We start from the raw sequence: 14,663 nt of genomic DNA, 5'->3' as shown, positions 1-14,663 counted from the left end.
TGCCCGTGCTCGCCGGCACAGTGCGAGGCGGATCTGCTGCTGCTCGACGGTGCAGGGGAAGGAGCGGGGCGTTGACTTACGATGCCATGTCAGCACTTACATGCGGGCCAAGCCTATCATAAACGTGTTTAAAATGGATGAATCGGCTGATTTACACAAATGGTAGTTTCTAGTCACAGATTAGCAAAAAAATGGTAGTTTTCGGGATAAAATCGTAAAGTGGTAGTTTATAGGCACTGTTCAATAAATTGTGGTAGTTTTTTATTAAATACTCAGAAATTCAGAACAACAGAAGTGCAAGACTGTTAGCATCAGATTGTCTCCATCTCCACAATTCCCAACTGTAAACAAAAAGATTAGCCACCTGCTGCGGAGATCGAGCACGGCAACCAACGGGTCTATTTTCTATAAGAAAATGTAGAACTTCTTCTGTCCTACCCCCATTTGTGCACGTTCTATTTTCTTATAGCAAACATCATCTAGTCATCAGATAGAAAGGCTTCAACGCAAGCAATACACATATTTAAGCTCTAAGGTCTTTGCCTTTTCTCCTAAGTGTTGGCAAAATCACCATTGCACACGTAGTATCTATCATATCGAGATATTCATCGTGTAATTCCTCCGTCTGAAAATACTTGTCAGAAAAATGCATGTGCCTAGACATATTTTAGCTCTAGATACACCCATTTTATCCATTTCCACGACAAGTAATTCCGGATGAAGGGAGTACCAGTTAAGAGTTTAACGTCAAGTTTTTTAATTGGACAAGCTAGCATTCACCCGATTGATGGAGCTGTGTGTCTCGACCGCATCAACATCCATCGTATCCGTTTTTGATCAGACGGCTCAAACGGTTGATTCTAGCACTCCATCGGTCGTCATTTTACCGCTGTTGCAGCTTTGTCAGAGTCTACGACCACTTGTTCGACCCCGGTGAGCTGTGCAGCACCTTTCCTCTCTTCCTCTCATCATCACCATAGACCTCGCCCCTCTCGGAATCAAGCTTGGTCGAGCGCCATTGCCGCCGTGGAATGGGTCTGACGGCCTTAACCGTCGAGTCCCAGCTGCGCCCCGTGCTTCGTGCATGCCCGGATGGCCTGATGCATACCGGCATGATGGCCCGATGCCCTCATGTATGCTCCTCCGACGAGTCGTTGTGCACTCCATTGCAATGGCGATGTTGCAAACGATGGCGGTGAACAATGAAAGTTGCAAGAAGGGCGGCTCGAGCTCACATGATTTTTGCTTTGCACAAGGGCCTTGTTGCAAGTGCAACAAGCACTTTTTGCGGGGTCGCAAAGCTTTTTTGCAACATTGATCTTGTTGCACGATGCTTCTGCAACAAGGATCTTGTTGCAATCAGCGCATGTGCAGGATTGGATTAGACAGCTTGTGACACTAGCCGATCTTTTAAAAATTTCAGCCGGCTGGCGCGTAGCATTGCCCCTTTTTTAATTAGGGAATCCATGTATGAGGCGATATTATCATGTGGAGATATTTGAGCATGAAGGAGTATGATGCAACGACCAAAGAGGCCCCTGTGTCATTCCTGGTGGGTGACCCAGGCGCAACGCAAAATCTATACTTGTCCCGCTGCTACGACATGGCCTTGCATTCGGTGGTGGCCGATGGCATCGCTGCGTCAGGGGTGGCTCTTGGGTATCGACCTGTCGAGCAGTGCGGACGTGCGATAGTATCCAGTCGACAGATCATGGCTGCATGACAAGTTTCAGGGCGCAAGGCAGAGTGGTCGACAGCTCCCCGGCAGGTTCCCTTGCGCATGGCTTGCCTTGATCTGAAGCAATGCTTCTATGGTCTACCCTCATATGTGCTTTTCGTTCGGTCTTAGCCCTGAGTAGGAGGAGGCTTTTGTCCTTTTCCTCTGTGAAAAATGAGTCTTATTTGCGTGGACCATCTTCGACAATCCAGGGTCCAAGGCACATGAGCATTTGCTGGATTTGCAAGGACGCTAAGCCCGTCAAGCAATACCTATGCCGCTTAGGAAATATCTAGAAATTATATATTGGCCATGCACATTCTAGAATTAACATTGGACATGGTTCAGTGCAAATGGTAGAGAAATCTAGAAATAAGATATTTATATGGAGGGAAGTTCTCTACCATTGGAAGAACAGATAGCTACTATTTATACCAGAACAAGAGGTGGTTATTCAGCAACTGGCTGTCGGATTTTCTCCTGTCTGTAGCGCTTCGGAAGTAACTCTGGGGTAGCGCTGCTGCATACTTTTTCAATTCCCGACAATCAAACCAACCGATCCACTGAGCTTTGGAAACCACATCTTGAGAGCACTCTCTTCCTAAAGATATCCATGCAGAAAAATCATTCGATGAATTTTCTAGTTAACATATAATCTATGAGTCTTTTCTTCTAGTTACTAGTACTAACATTATTCAATCCATGCATGAGAGCTAGTTCAATAGGCCCCTCGGTGAAATCACCTACTTTACTTCTCATACGTAATTCATTGCACATAGATCTTCTATTTATTAGGAATTCGTTTGATGACCGTCTGATTCTAATTCGCTTCCATCCTTTAGCCATGTCTTTTGAACAATGCCCTCCACATGTCTTTAGAAATGTGTTGTAGTGTTTGGATGGTTGCTATTTGGCAAAAGTCAAATGGTGTTGTAATCCTATAAGTTAGGGTATCACCCTGATGTAAGTAAGCTAAGAAGAGAAGCAAGTAAGAGACAAACAAGAGAAGTGGTATGAGATACCATGAGTATGAGATCTTGAAGATCGCAACGAGAGTGCAACATAGTAGTGATAGGTAGCCAATATGTTGAATTTTCCCACGTGCGAGCATGATATCCCTAGTTTGTAAAGGTCTTCGAGAGTGGGGGTACTAGAGCCAGCACGTCACGGGATCCCACGGTTGATCTCCGAGTTGAGGGGAGTCACCTGATTTTCAACATGGGATTTAGCTCCTCATTAGAGAGGGTTGATTTATGTGAATCCCGTGGATGACATCACACACGGGTGACCTTAACCAGGTATGGGCGATGAGTTTTCTATCACACATGGTTGGATTTAGGCATATTTTTTTCTACTGTGTTATGATGTTGTCGTCACATATTGTTTCTTATTAAATTGAGGGGGTTTAATAATACTGACATGCATGCTAGTGCATATTTCTAAAACAAAATTATATATCATTGACGATTGATGAGCAGTGTTATTCATATGTAAAAGTTTTACCTACTTTTTACGCACACAACACTCATGAAGCGGATGGTTACCAAAGATCACGGGGTGGTTGCAATTTAAAAATCAGATACTCCGTACAGTTTGGGTAGGAATAGCATTACCCATCATTGATTGAACCAATTAGTTGAACGTGAGCTCCCCTCAGCCGGCGACCTCGGTCGTCGGTGGTGAGGGGGTCATCGGATTCACGTGTGTGGACCATTTTACTCTTGTAGTATAGGTTTTTAGGATGTTCATCGTCTTTGCTTCGGCGGGGACGATGATGACGCTGAATAAAAGTTCTTCGGATCCATCCCTGACGAGGCCATCGGTCCTATGGTTGGGGATGAATTTGAAAACCAGTATGTTCAAGTAAGGATAGCGTGGCGGCGGCGACATCCTCGTGGTGGATCTGTGTCCCCAGGCTCCACCGTTGCAACGGTGCTTGCTCCAGTGTCGGCGCGGAGCTTGGGAGGTAGTCCAAGAGCGGATGCAGATTGTGATCTGCATCGACGACATCTGAAAAACGGAACGTGTGCTGGGTTTGTGGTTCGTGGATGGCAGGTATGGTTTCCTCCTTCGGCGTCTTAGTCGTGATGGGTGCACGATCTGAAGTTTGATGGCGTGTCCAGGGTGTTGCCCAGTGGCGGAGACAGGGGGGACCAGCTGGGGCCCTGGCCCCCCTAACATCAAGGATTTGTAGTTAATTTACTGATGAACAGTGCAGAATTCATGGTTATTTGCTGCTAAAAGCATGTCTTTATATGATTTGGCCCTCTCTAACCTGCCTCAACATCCTTCGGCCCCTTTAATACAAATTTTCTGGCTTCGCCAATGGTGTTGCCTCGGTCTGATTCGTTCAACGGCAATGGATTCACTTTTGGTGAGCCACCTCAGAGGTCCGCAAAGCTGCATATTAGCGATGGAGCCGCATCGAGCTCGGATGAAGAGGTGATCCGTCATTTTATTCTTTTCTTCGGTGGCTGCTATGGTGGTGCCAGAGGCGGGTGATGGGCGTTGGTGTCAAGCTCAGAGATGTTCTGCTATCTTTTCAGTTTTGTCATGTCGGTCTTTACGTGACTTGTATTTTGATCTTTATAATATAAATAAGACACGTATTACCATAAAAAGCAAAGTTGAACGTGAGCTATATATTGTACTCCCTCCGTTCCAAAATATAGTGCGTCCTCGGTTTCCGTGCTTCAACTTTGACCATTAATTTAATCAACAAGACCGACTGCGGCGGGCGAAAAAATTATACCAATGAATTCGTATTCAAAAAAAGTTTTTAATTATATAATTTTTGATCCCGCCGCAGTCGGTCTCGTGGGTTAAATTTATGGTCAAAGTTGAACCTCGAAAAGCGTAGGCGCGCTATATTTTGGAACGGAGGGAGTATTTTGTCTTTTCATTCTGTTAACTACCCGATGGACTGACTCGGTCTACGCCGGTATGTCCGCAGGGGCGACTTCGAAGAAGAGTGCAACGTGGCCAATCATTGTCTAATGCCACTGTCATCGGAGGACTCGACCGAGAACTTGTGACGAGGACGCGTTTACATGCATGGCTACTTGCTCAGTTGGTGGGCAGTTTTTTACTCACTCGGAGCTCAACTGCTGCCACCGCTCCTGCTGCTGCTGCTACGAATCTGCGTTGGATCGGTCCTCTGGTTCTCTGCTCCCACGCCCACGCCCACTGCTTGCTTGTGCAGTATATAAGGACAGGGGCTGTATCTATCCCCTTCACAAAATCATCACAAGCCACTTCGTCTAGACACCCACGCCAACTGCGGAAGATCGATCAGTGTCAGAGTAATAGGCCATGGGTAGGCTCACACGAGTCCCTAGATTTATCAAGACTTTGGGCCAGCTCCGCCTAGCTGAGCCCCAAGCTGAAACTCCGCCCTCAGGGGCCGGCTGGCTCAGCGGCCGGCTGCCAGAGGGCGGATGACCCAAGACTACGGCGCTCCGAGTGGCCGGCTCCTGGCGGCCGCCTTCCAGAGAGGGCGGCAACGGGCAGGCGGTCACCCCACGACTACAGGGCGGCCGAGCTCCCATCGAGAGTACAAGTCAAAGCATGGCTACAGTGAGAAACGACGCCTCACACATTCGAGACAGGCGTGGCTACAGTGCTCCGTACAGACGGAGATCTCCGCACGACGGAGCACTGTGTCGTATCTATCCTGACGTCGCTCCGGGCAGGCGGAGCCCTGTTCCCCACGACGTCCTATCGGTACGGCCTGCCAGAGGCGGGCCTATCGGGCAGTGACCCTAGGAAAGACGGCGGAAGCTCAACCAGGCGGATTAGAGAGTGGCCGGCCCCCAGCAGGCGGCCGTCCCTCGTCCCGAGACGAGCATGCCATTAAGCTGATAAGACCAGGTGTGGCTACAGTGTCCTCCCACCAGGCGGCGGGACTGTAGCCACGCTACGATGACCAAACCCCCGTCACCAACAACACGGCTACAGTGAACAACCACCAACCAGGCGGCGGGCCCCAGCGGTCGGCGGAGAAGCCGGAGGCTGAAGACACTGACAGCCGGGCCCAGCAGCCGGCCAGATTACCATTGTACCCCTGGGGGGTAGGCCTATATAAACCCCCAGGCCACCCATGCAAAGGGTTCCAACCCATTAGAACTAGCCACCCCCTGGAGCAGGAAGAGAGCTAGCCTTGCCTCTTTCTGCCTCTAGCATACGACTCGAGGAGCACCATTGTATCACTTGTGCCTTAGTGATCATGCGGAGACCCCGCAGAGCAGGACTGGGGGTGTTATCTCCTAGGAGAGCCCCGAACCTGGGTAAAGTACTCCAGCGTTCGTGTCTACGCCTTATCCCGATTTCAGGCACCGGCGACGTTCTACTCGCTCCCACCATGATAAACCATCCATTGGCATATGTCGCACCCAACCCCCGATATTTGGCGCCCACCATGGGGCGAGGTGCACCGTCTCCCGGAGATCTGCTCTGGACGGGAACCCTATTCCTTCCTGGCGAGCGAAGCCAGCCCAGCACGCCCGACGGCGTCAGCCTCAACGCGCTGCATGGTGCGGAGATCGCCTTGCGCGGCGAGTTGCCTCGCTGACCTCGTCGGCGAGATTGGCCTCTTCGACGAGCCGGCCTCCGACGCGGGCACAAGCTGCCCTGAGAGCCGCCTCGTCAGCCTCCTCGACCAGCTCCATGTCGCCAGCGAGCCTGCTGTGGACCTGGAGTCCGTCGGCTCGACCGATCTGATGATCGTCGACTCCGACACGGCGTCGCTCGACGCGTTTCCCACCAACGTGGTAGTCTACGACGAGCCGCCTCCTTGCAAGTTCAGCGGCAGGAGCACCGTCACGGAGGTGCTCGTCATCAACAACGAGGAGCACTCGGACAGGCGTGCTCAAGATCCCCTCGAGGTCACCCTGCGCGGCCTCACGGCGCCCATTCCCGAGGGCGCGGATGCTGAGGTGCTGGAGGCACGCCGCCTCCAGCTTATCGAGAGTGCTGGCCGCCTGGCCAGCATGCGCCGGCTGTCGGACGCCTATCGGCGCGAGATGGACTGGGCCGTAGGCGGCACGCCGGCCCCTGATGGGCCCAGCCGCCTCGGCACAGTTCGGCAGCGTGGCGCGACCATCGTCACCATGTTCGGGGCGGAGCGCCCCATCTACGCCACGCCTGCTGAGAACATCTGGGCCGCCCATGCGGTAACGGATGAGCTGAACAAGTACGACGGCGACGAACTCCGCCACATGACGGAGCGAGTCCAACAGCTCCTGGACACGGCTGCCGCACATCACGAGGCCGCCTGCCGTGCTGAAGACCCAGCTGGACGAAACAACGAGCCGCCCCCACGCCGAGATCATGGGGCGACCTCCCGGACGCCGACTGGTGGTGCCCGCGGAGGAAAGGGCAATGAGCCGGCTGCTAGCCGCAGTCGAACACGCATCTCCATCGAACGGGACGAGGAAGGCCGCCCTCGTGCAGTAGAGCAGCGAGGCGACCTGTCGCCTCCCCTGTCTCATGGAGCGAGATACCCCACTCCGCCTCCTGTCACGCACCCAACACTCGGCGACCGCCTTGGCCACCGATAGGGAGTCGGAGAGAATGATGCTCACCACCGGATCGATCGTCTCAACCGATCCCTGGCGCTTGAAGAAGAAGATGCGCTGGGCCCTCCCTGCTTCGGCCCCCGTATCCGCGATGAGCCATTCCCCAAGGGGTTCACCCTCCCACGAGACACGCCCAAATACACCGGCTCCGTGAAGCCGGAGGACTGGCTGGTCGACTACTCCACAGCCGTCAGCATAGCAAACGGCAACAAGCGCGTTGCCGTGAAGTACGTCCCGCTCATGCTTCAAGGCACTGCCCAGACGTGGCTCAACAGCCTGAAGCCCCGCAACATCAACAGCTGGGTTGATTTCACCGAGGTCTTCATCCGCAACTTCACCAGCACTTACAAGCGGGCCCCCAAGCCCCGATAGCTCTCCTTATGCGTCCAAGGGCCCATGGAGTCAACTCGCGACTACCTCACGCGCTGGACTGAGCTGCGCAATTCCTGCGAAGGCGTGCACGAGGTGCAGGCAATCGAGTACTTTACTGCCGGGTGCCGAGAGGGCACCCTCCTCAAGCATCGACTCCTCTACGACGAGCCCGAGACCCTTGATGAGCTGCTGGTCATCGCCGACAAGCACGCCACGACCGACTCCTCCATGAAGGCGGAAATCCTGGTTGACGCGTCCGGCAAGGTGGCACCTCAGGCACCTCGGACTCCGGCTGGTGACACCAGTCGGCGACAGCAACTAGGTGATAACAAGCGAAAGGCCACCCAGCCGGCTTCCACAAGCCAGCAGGTGGCGACGGTCGAGGATCAGCAGCTAGAAGGGCAGCCAGCCCCCAAGCGGCAGAAGGGCGGCAAGTCCAATTGGTTGCCCGCCTTCTCTTACGAGCAAACCTTAGATGCACCCTGCAAATTCCATAGCGGCGCGAAGCCCTCCAACCACACCACTCGGAAGTGTCACTGGCTCACCAGAATTGCCAAGGGAGATGGACTCCTGCCTCCTCTGCCTGCCGGACCACCACCTCCTCAGCCCCAGCAGCCGGCGGCCCGACCAGTCGGCGCCTTACAAGACAAGTACCTGGAGGAACACAGAGCTTATGTTGTGTTCACCAGCATGGCCGATGACAGACGCAGCAGACGGAAACAACAACAAGAAGTGCAAGCAGCGGCCTCCAACACTCTAGAGTTCATGCATTGGTCCGAGAAGCCTATCAGTTGGAGCAGGGCCGACCACCCGGAAGTGATGCCTTCCCCTGGTTCGTACGCCCTGGTCCTAGTAGCGACCCTTACAATGGAGAGGCGAGCAGCCTGTTTCTCCAGAGTCTTGATAGATGGCGGCAGCAACATCAACATCATGTACCGCGATACAATGGAGAAGTTGGGAATCAAGCAGAAGTAGCTCGTCCCCAGTCGGACTATATTCCATGGCATAGTCCCTGGCCTTTCCTGCTCACCAATCGTCAAGACCCAGATTAATGTCCTCTTCGGAGACAAGAATCACTTTTATCGAGAGCCAGTTTGGTTTGAAGTGGTGGACCTTCAGAGCCCCTACCATGCACTGCTAGGCCGGCCTGCTCTGGCCAAATTCAAGGCAGTCCCCCACTATGCCTACCTCAAGATGAAGATGCCGAGTACCAAGGGGATCCTGACAATGGCCAGAGACTACAAGAAGTCGATCGCTTGCGCATCAGATAGCAGCCGGCTAGCCGAGTCCCTTGTGATTGCAGCCGAGAAGCGGCTCCTAGACCAAGTGGTGGCGTTGGCAGGCAAGAAGCCGGAAATGTCACCCACACCCCAGGAGTCGGAAGCTGAGGGCTCATTCAAGCCGGCCAAGGAAACGAAGAAAATACCCTTGGACCCGGAGAGGCACGTTGTCATAGGCACAGGCCTTGACAGCAAATAGGAAGGCGAGCTCGTCGATTTCCTCCATGAGAATCGGGACATCTTCGCATGGTCCCCCAAGGACATGCCGGGTGTTCCGACAGATTTCGTCGAGCACAAGCTACACATCCGACCTGACGCCAAGCCGGTCAGGCAACCCTTGCGCTGCCTGTCAGAAGAGAAGAGAAGAGTTGTTGGAGAAGAGATAGCCCGACTCCTAGCAGCCGGATTCATCATGGAAGTATTCTTCCCAGAGTGGCTGGCCAACCCAGTCCTAGTATTGAAGAAGAACAAGCAGTGGCTCATGTGCATTGACTACACCAGCCTCAACAAAGCCTGCCCCAAAGATCCCTTTGCTCTGCCAAGGATTGATCAAGTGATAGACTCCACAGCCGGATGCGAGCTGCTGAGTTTTCTGGATGCATACTCAGGTTATCACCAGATAAAGCTGAACCCGGCCGACAGGCTGAAGACCACCTTCATCACGCCGTTCGGAGCCTTCTGCTACCTGACCATGACGTTCGGCTTAAGAAACGTCGGCGCCACGTTTCTGCATTGCATGCAAAAATGCCTCCTCAAGCAACTCGGCAGAAATGCACATGTATATGTGGATGATGTGGTGGTGAAGACGGAGAAGTGCGGCACTCTGCTAGAGGACCTCAAGGAGACCTTTGAAAACCTGCGCCGATTCCAGATTAAGCTCAACCCGGAGAAATGTGTCTTTGGAGTACCAGTCGGCCAGCTTCTCGGTTTCCTGGTCTCAGAGCGCAGCATAGAGTGCAATCATGTGAAGATCAAGGCAACTGAGATGATGAAGGTGCCCACCAGACTGCTGGACGTGCAGAAATTCATCGGCTGCCTGGCGTCAGTCAGCCGTTTCATCAGCCGGCTGGGTGAGAAGGCTCTTCCCCTGTACCAACTCATGAAGAAGACCACTTTTTCGAGTGGAACAACAAGGCGGACGAAGCATTTCTCCAACTCAAGAAGATGTTGGCAACCCCGCCTGTCCTGGCGGCTCCGACTGAGAAGGAGCCCATGCTCCTCTACGTTGCAGCCACTAGTCGGGTTGTCATCATAGTCATGGTAGTAGAGCACAAGGAGAAGGACAAAGCATTGCCGGTCCAGAGACCAGTGTATTACTTGATCGAAGTATTGTCCGCCTCCAAGCAAAACTACCCCCACTACCAGAAGATGTGTTACGGTGTGCATTTTGCCGCCAAGAAGCTGAAGCCTTACTTTCAAGAGCACCCCATAACTGTCGTCTGCACAACCCCGCTTGCTGAGATCATTGGAAGCCGGGATGCCTCTGGCCGAGTGGCCAAATGGGCTATTGATCTGGCCCCTTACACCATCTACTACTAGCCTCGTACCGCCATCAAATCACAAGTGTTGGCTGGCTTCCTCGTTGATTGGGCCGAGACCCAATATTTTCCGCCTGCACCAGACTCCACTCATTGGTGGATACATTTTGATGGTTCAAAAATGCGCACTGGTCTGGGAGCCGGCGTCGTCCTCACCTCTCCCAAGGGCGACAAGCTTAAATATGTACTGCAAGTCCACTTCGCCGCCTCCAACAACGTAGCAGAATATGAGGCACTCATACACGGGCTCCGGCTTGCCAAGGAACTCGGCATTCGTCGGATCCTGTGCTATGGTGTCTCTGACTTGGTGGTCCAGCAGTCATCAGGCGACTGGGACGCCAAGGATGCAAACATGGTGAGCTACCGTTTCCTCGTGCAACAACTCAGTAGATACTTTGATGGGTGCGAGTTCCTTCACTTGCCAAGGAATGACAACGAGCAAGCAGATGCCTTGGCACTGATTGGCTCCACCCGACAAGCAATACCAGCCGGCATTGCCCTACGCCGCCTTTTGAAGCTGTCTGTCAAGCCGTCTCTTGATTCAGACTCCATCTTTGTGCCGGCCCCCCCGAAGCAGTCGGATCCAACTCGGCGACCCCAGAGGCCGACACGGGGGTTTCGACAGGCGGCCAGGAGACTGCCACAGCCGCGCCCGGCCCGGGGACTTCAGAACCCGGCCCGGGGACTTCGGAGCCCGGCCCGGGGACTTCTTCAGCACAGCAGGCGGAAGCAGCTGCCAACCCGCCGCCTCCCGGCCCAACCGCCCTCGTACAGGTTGCAGCGGTCGCAGTCGAAGAAATTTCGGCACCCTCATGGGCTCAGCCGATCCTCAAGTTCTTAGTGAACAAGGAGCTGCCAACCGATGAAATCTTAGCCCGACAAGTACAGAGGCGAGCTGCAGCTTATACCATAGTCAACAAAGAGCTGGTGCAAAGAAGCGTCACAGGAGTTTATTAGCGGTGTGTGGAGTCGGACCAAGGCCAAGCAATACTTAGAGATATCCACCAGGGTGAGTGCGGCCACCACGCGGCTTCGAGATCACTTGTGGCCAAAGCTTTCCATCACGGGTTCTTCTAGCCGACTGCCCTGGAAGAGGCCAAAGAGCTGGTTCAGAAGTGTCAAGGGTGCCAGAGGTTCCGCTCCAAGCCACACCTGCCGGCTTCTGCACTCAAGACCATCCCCATAGCCTGGCCCTTTGCTGTGTGGGGACTGGATATGGTGGGACCATTCAAGACGTCCCGCGGTGGCATGACTCACTTGCTGGTTGCGGTGGACAAGTTTACCAAGTGGATAGAGGCAAAACCAACCAAGAAGCTGAATGGGCCGACTGCTGTGACCTTCATCACCGACATCACCACGCAATACGGCATCCCACACAGCATCATCACCGACAACGGCACCAACTTCTCCAAAGGAGCCTTGGCTCGTTTCTGTGCAATGCAGGGCATCCGCCTGGACTTAGCATTCATTGCCCACCCACAGTCAAATGGCCAAGTAGAGCGTGCAAACGGCCTCATTTTGTCTGGCCTCAAGCCCCGACTGGTCGAGCCTCTGGAGCGTTCGACCGGCTGCTGGCTCGACGAGCTGTCGGCCGTCCTCTGGAGCCTGCGCACAACTCCAAACAAGTCAATGGGCTTCACGCCCTTCTTCCTCGTCTATGGTGCCGAAGCCGTCATCCCGACGGATATTGAGTTCGATTCCCCAAGAGTCACCATTTACACCGAGGCGGATGCCAAGGAAGCATGAGAAGATGGCGTCGACTTGCTGGAGGAAGGCCGACTGTTGGAACTCAGCAGGTCGGCCATCTACCAGAAGAGTCTGCGCTGATACTACAACAGCAAGGTGAAGCCAAGATACTTCCTGGAGGGAGACCTTGTGCTCCGGCTGATCCAGAGAACAGCCGGACAGCACAAGCTCTCGGCACCTTGGGAAGGCCCTTTGTTATCATCAGTAAGGTGTTAGGAAATGATGCCTACTATCTGATCGATGCCCAGAAGCCCAATGCGTGCAAGAGAGATGATTCAGGCAAAGAAACGGAGAGGCCGTGGAACGCAAACCTCCTCCGAAGGTTTTACAGTTGAAAGCAGAATGTATCACGCTACCTTTTGTACTATGTATAAAGACTCTGGGTCCCCCGAGAAGAGCTCGGGGACTGCCCTCTTTTACCTATATGATAAGTGTCATGCTTATGAGAATGTATAGTCTATTTCTTCTGCCTGGCACCGGGTTCGACCAGTCGGCCCGGAGCCTCGCCGCCTTCTACAATATGCCGCCTCCTGCAGCCGGACAAGTAGTGTGCCGGCACCAAAAGCTTCCTTTGTCAGAAGCCACAGCTCGCAGAGCGACTGCATGGCGGGCAAAGGTTGCAAAGAGGTGCCCCACACGAAAAAACGACTAAGGAAGAAAGCGCATATAGTAGCAGGCGGCATCGCACCTAGCCGTCTCGCTGCTTGGCAGCCAGACGGGCGGCCTCCACCTTACCACCCAAAGCTCCGAATGGCTAAGTCCTAGCCCCCCTCACAAACGGCTAGAGTGCTCAAACCAGCCACGGTCCGCAGAGCGGCCACCTGGCTGGTAAAAGCAAAGCCAAAGGGGGGGCGGCAAAGGAAAAAACCAAGGAGAAAAAGGAAAAACGATTGGAGGTCGGCACAGCAAGCATAAGCAATGATAAAATATTTACATTGATAAAGGGCCTCTGGCCAGCATTCAAACATAGTTTGATATACACCCCGAGGGTGGAATTGTGCGAATTTAACCAAAGTGTTTAGAGTAGCAAACAGAAAATAGATAAAATCCTAAGGAGCAGCAGAGGACTCCGGCTGGGCGGTGCCGGTTGGCGCGGCAGAAAGATCTGGCTGGCCGGTGCCAGATGGCATGGCCAAGGGCTCCGGCTGAACGCTGGAGTCGGCCGCGCCACCTGGCGCGGCAGGCGGCTCCGTCCGAGCAGAGGGATAGCCGGCAGCAGGCGGGGCGTTGGAGTGCTGGAGGACGGAGTCGGTGGCATCCGTCGAAGGAACGGGCGGCGGGTCCGCCCCAACTTGAACGCCTCCAGCAGCGGGCGGCACCTCGGTGCGTGGCTTGTTGCTTGAGGCCCAGTCAGGTTGGGGCTGACCGTCCGCCCCGACCTCCGGCATGTCGATGTTGCTCTCGTCTTCCTCCTCCTCCTCCTCTTCCTCCTCCCCGTCCTCCCCTTTGTCGCTGGAGTCGATGACTTCAGCGGAGTCTTCGCTGTCTTCTGGGTTTAGCCCAAGCCATTCGTGCGGAGCTTCACCGCCTTCCTCGACCACCTCCGGGACGAAGACGCTGGTGTCGGTAAAGTCGGCGATCGCTGATGCCCTGCTGACGAGCTCAACTTCCACCGCTACCAGCTCCTCCTGTGCCTCTAGTCGAAACGTGGCTAACTGGGCTAGATCTAGCCCAGGGTACCACGCCTTGACGAATTCCAAGGCCCGACGCGCTCCTGCCCGGGCTGCTGAGCCCTTCCAGGCCTCCACGCGGCCGGCCGCCACCTCCAGCCAGTCGGCAGTCTGACTTGGGGTGCGTGGAGCCGGCAAACCTGGCCAGAGGGCGGAGACCACCTGGGCTCTGATGCGCTGCAGGCGGTGTAGCAAGCAGTGAGCAGGCCGAAGTCGGGCCTAAATGCAGAGGACCTATTCACCAAGGGTCCAGGGGGCATCAGTGGTGATCTACGCACCCTCTGCCCTTCGCTCCTCGCGCTGGGCCTCAATCATCTGGGTCGCGGCTACAGAATGGCCCAGGAAGAAGTCTGACCGGGCAGAAGAAGGAAAATGCCAAGGGTATAAGAAAGGGCTGATAACTCAAAGCAAGAAACTAAGAGAATAGCGCTTACAATCGACCAAGTCTTCGATGCTGCTGAAGCAGGCCGTCACCTGGGCCTCCTTGTCGGCCAAGGCAGAGCGCTCGAGATCAAACTCAGCAAGAAGGCTGGTCTCCGCCGTCTCCGCCTTTTGCTGGGCCACCTTGAGGGTTTCCGCCTGTTCGGCAAGTTGGGCGACCAGGCGGTCCCGCTCCTCCGCCAGCTTGCTGCACTCCGCCTCATTGCCACGTAGGGCGGTCTTGGCTTCGCCTAGCTGCTGCTGCAGGTCGGCGTTGGCCTCTGAAGAAAGAAAGAAAAGAAGAAGGCATCAGTCAAGTGGACAAGACAGAGGAAAGAAATAAC

This window comes from Triticum dicoccoides, chromosome 2B, assembly GCF_002162155.2.
Source record: "Triticum dicoccoides isolate Atlit2015 ecotype Zavitan chromosome 2B, WEW_v2.0, whole genome shotgun sequence".
Taxonomy (NCBI): domain Eukaryota; kingdom Viridiplantae; phylum Streptophyta; class Magnoliopsida; order Poales; family Poaceae; genus Triticum; species Triticum dicoccoides.
This window is presented reverse-complemented; position numbering follows the sequence as displayed.